This window comes from Mauremys mutica, chromosome 12, assembly GCF_020497125.1.
Source record: "Mauremys mutica isolate MM-2020 ecotype Southern chromosome 12, ASM2049712v1, whole genome shotgun sequence".
Taxonomy (NCBI): Eukaryota; Metazoa; Chordata; order Testudines; family Geoemydidae; genus Mauremys; species Mauremys mutica.
Window position 1 is genome coordinate 77,644,655 of NC_059083.1, and position 4,909 is coordinate 77,649,563.

Consider the following 4,909-nt stretch of genomic DNA (forward strand, 5'->3'; position numbering starts at 1 on the left):
GGTCAGTCTTTAAACCAGGGGGAAAGATGGAGCGGGGTGGTGAGAGAGTTAACGAAGGTGGAGGTGAAATGAAAGAATTACACTATGGTAGTGAGGTGGGGAAAAATGTACTAAGACTTTTTAGGGCAAGATAACGGAAAATTCTTGTGGCCCTTGAGGGTTCATGGTAGTGGGAGAAGGGAAAGTAGCTGGGACAAAACTGAAGAAAAGGAACAAAGAGTCCTGTGGCACCTTATAGAAGCAACTTTTTGATGCTTTTTACAGATCCAGACTAACACGGCTACCCCTCTGATACTTGAAGAAAAGGAGTGGCTGGAGCTAAGAAGGAACTAAAGAATGGATTGAAGCCAAGTTGGTGAAAGTAGAAATGGGGAACAAGAGGAAAGATGAGTTAGAAAAAAGGGAGAGCAAAGCAATTAAGCATGTGCTTAACTTAGTCCCATTGTCTTCAGCGTACAAAAGTTAAGGATATGCAGACGTGTTCTGCTGGACTGGGGACTATGGGACTAAACCCACTCCAGTGAAATCAACAGGATCTTTGTCACTGACTTTGGTGGAATTCTGAGTGTTCACCAAGCCAAAAAAAATACTCCCAAGATCAGGCATATGACCTTTCAGAAGGCTTCCTAGATCCTCTTTGGCAACAGGTAATTTTGAGATGGTATTTTCCCACTGAATAGCTATTTGATACCTGATTCTAAAACACTGATTTTGCTGTAACACCAGTGACACCTGTGACAGTTTCAGTGCCAAAATAAGAAGTTTTATTAGCATATTAATTATTATTTTTAATGTTATGGTGTGACTTTAGTGCTGGCAAAAGGGGCCCGACTGACAGCCCTGAAGCCCTTTGTTCTATATAATGGATATATCGGGGCACCAACAATGTAAGCTTCTCCAGAAATGTCCCATCAGTGTGCTTCTGCTCTGTGAGAACAGGTTAGTTTCCATAGTCTATTGAGACCCAATGTGAGGACCCATTAGAACAACACCTAGTGATTGTTTTTATGATGTTTACAGCTTTCTACTGAAACTAGTTTGTTGATCAACACATTTCAAATAGGTGTGACATTCTGGAGTGCTATCCAGACCAGTGAGGTGTTGTGTCACCAACTGCCCTGCAACCTTGAGTGATTCACAATGCTTTGCTGCTGTAGCTCCCATCTGGGCCATTCACCAACAGTCTTTCAGCATGCAGGTAACACCCTGAGTATTTGTGTACAGCTGAAGCCTGCCAGCCATCCTCCAGTTACACTCTGGGTTCCAGCAACCTTGGTTACTACTTGCAGGGTGACCCCAGCACACTCCTAGTTCTGAATTCCCCCCCCCCCAAAACCATGCATTCTACATTGTCCAGCCCTCTCCTGGACAGTTCAGATATTTTAGGTTTGTTTCCCCTGTTAGGGGTCAGTGTAACAGTTTCCTACTTCAATTGGAGTTAGCAAACAATTCCGTTTAAACACAACACTGGATTAGTTTTGGTTAAGGAATAAATCATGTTTATTTAACCACAAAGAGATAGATTTTAAGTGGATACAAGTACAAGGTATTAAAGTCAGACATGGTTATAAGAGAAATAAAGATAAAACGCTTTCTAGTAACTAAACTTAACCAAACTAGACTTGGTTCAAGGTGAAATTTTTGTCAAATGTTCCCAGCAACAGGGATGGCCAAATTCTGAAGTCAGAACCACTCCCAAAGTCCAATGCCTGATTCCTTTGTCTTCTCAGGTGAAAGAGCGAGTAAGCGAGAGATGGAGACAGAGAGAGAGAAAGAATACCTGGGGTGTTTTGTCCCTCCCATTTATAGTCCAGTCACCCTTTTAAATGCATTTTCCTGAGGGTTACCTCTAGATAAAGTCATTCCAGCTGTTAGGATGGAGACATGGAGTCTCATGGTGAAATAGGTTCCATGTTGTCGTTTGTTAAAATTGCAATTGATCTGTTCCTGCCCTTCTTCACTGCCAAAGAATGGCCACTTGACCAGCAATGGCCAATTAGCTTTAATGACAGCTGGCTAGAAACATCAGCTTATCCTTTGTCTCTGAGAAACTGGTTTAGCCTTCTGAGACTTGTCTGGTAACCACACCGCAGTCATACATTCAGCTTATGTTCATACTTCACACTTAATGTTGTTACATGCATTTCAACATGATATTATTGACCAGTGAGTTATTAGTTTTCAAATGATACCCACAAGGCATATTTTGCACAAAGATTATTACAGTAGTGTGCAGGATGTAAATACGGGGTGCATTCAGTCACAATATGATACTGAAAATCTGTCAGAATTTTTTTAACTTTTCTATCTGAAATACTTATATGCCCTCACATCACAGCACCATGCCTCACAGTCTTGAATCTATATTCACAACACACCTAGGAGGACAGTAATGCTGTCATTCCCATTTTACAGAAGGGGAACTGAGACACAGTGAGGCTAAGTGACATGCCCAAGGTCATAGAGGGAGTCGGGGGCAGAGCATTGAAGCTGGGTTTCCCAAGCTCTAGGCTTGTGCCCTACTCATTGGGCCATCTTTCCTTCTCACAGAAAAAAATCAAATATATTCATCACCGAAAAGAAAGTGATTTGCCTCCACCTATTGATGAGACTTCATTTACTTGACAAATTCTATATTTATTTATAGAAATCCATGAGTATTCTAGTCAACATCTTACAAGCTAAGAAAATCTGAGGCGAGTCTCTCTATCCTCTGGGTGAAATTCACCCCACTGTACAGTAGTAACAAAGTCTTTTGATGGTAGCACTCATAGGAGCTGTTCTGCATTTTGCAGCATTGTACTCGAGTTATATCTGAATAAGGAAAGAAGAATGGCTCCCAGCAGGTTCACAAAGATTGCTCATTGTGGCAGGGCAGGGTATGCGGTAGATTTAGATGCAGATGCTGCTTTGTAGTTTATATGTTTTCAAATGTACAAATTTAAGAGTCGTGGTTCTGACAGGATTCTCCAGCAAATGTTGTTTGTGGAGAGCCGGTGATCAGGAAACTTGTAATTATCAGCTGTTTATTTCACAGCACAGAATTTTAACCTCCTAGCAACCACTTGTTAAAAACTAGCCTGTCTCCTTAGCAACCACCTACTTTTACAGTTGCCATAGTACTAGATACCGTGTATTTAAATAGGGCTTTAAAAAATATCTTATCGTACTTTTAATTTTAGTGTGTACTTTAATATTACCTCATAGTTTCACTGCTGCTAGATATCTGTGATGATTCCCTCAAATTGTGTAACTAATTCACTCTGACCACACACACACCCCTGTTGTCTTTGCTTTCTAAGAACATGGGGAAAAAAATGTCAAAGTTACACATGCACAGAAGTATTTGGGGAAACCAACATTTCAATTTCCACAAACAAATATGTATCCATTCAGGAACAGAAACAATACAATGCGACATAGCTCAGATTTTGAAAACTTACTATAAATCACTTGACTAGATATTTAAAAAAGATGGTTGTCTAACAAATTCAAACAGGGCCTGATCCAAAGCCCCTCAAAGTTAATGGACAGTTTTCTATTCACGTCAATGAGATTTGGATCAGGCCCATGAGGAATAAATCTGAGGAAATTGAAATCTGCATGTAGATCATTTACAAGAAGAAAAGAGGCTAAATAGATCAGATAACCTCTTCTAAATATTACTAAGCTTGATGGCGACTTGTGATAGTTGTACATGCGGGAGTTTTATCTCCACATCATGTTATCCCCAAAGCTATTACACAAAGTGCATTGGCAATTTAGATAATCAGAAATATGCATGGTAAGTTATTCAGGTTTATCTGCAGTTTTATAAGTCTGTAACTTAATCACAGGCATGTTTAAAGTTCTAATTCCTTAGTTCAGCATAGGACCATCTGGTACGAGGTTACTTGGATTCTTTGGCAGTAATGATCTGATCAAAATTATACTGCAATATGTAATACTTCATTAAAATCAATGTTAATACATTTGTTGACAAAGGGCTGGCCTTTCTGGATGATTTCCCTTTTATTAAAATCATTATCATCGTTAGGTTTATCCTCTTCTTTGGAAAATCAACATTTTCCTCAGAATATAGACATTCTGCCTAATAAGTCTATATTTTCCCTCAACTATCTAATATTTTTGTCATCATTGACATGCTATTATTCCAATCCATCCTGCTACTCAACTTGTTTTTTCACCATTATTTGTTAAATGGGTTCACACTGAATAGTTCATAAGACTTGACTAGTAAATTTAAGTGTACTGCATATTCTATTAGTGCCAGTTGCTAAAATCCCCTTACCGATGTCAGCAGGTACCATTGACTTTGAACTTGTCCTATGATTGGTTGCAAGATCTGGCCTTTAATATTCTTGTTTGGCCTCACTTGCATCAAAATGACCTCCTTGTACAGATGTTTTCCCTTGTAACAGCTACAAAACCAGTGGGATGGAAAGTCAATGGGACTCTAGGCTCCTAAATCACTTACGTACTTTTGAAAATTTTGAAACTATGCAGCACTATAGTCAGGGAGGGGAAATGAGAGGAACATTTACCATCACCTTATCTCGCTTGTGCGCTTTCCTGTAAACACAATTGCATACACTCCAATTGATGAACCAGACAGAGCAGTGGAAATATGGTCTTTGTGTTTAAGTCCCTGAAATTACACAGTTGTAAAATTGGTATGTGCAAAATCAGAATCAGACCCCTGATGTTAACATCAGTCTGAAAAGAGGAACAATATCAATACAATGCAGTTTAAGCTTCCCTATGCTGCCCAACCAATGTGCCATGACCTTGAATTTTAAGGATGACTTCTAGGGCTTAATGGGTAGTTGAGTCTCTATGTCCCATGCAGTTCCTGGGCTCTCTGAAATGGCTGCCAATGAGCATGCTTTGCTAACTGAGTTGTAAGGCT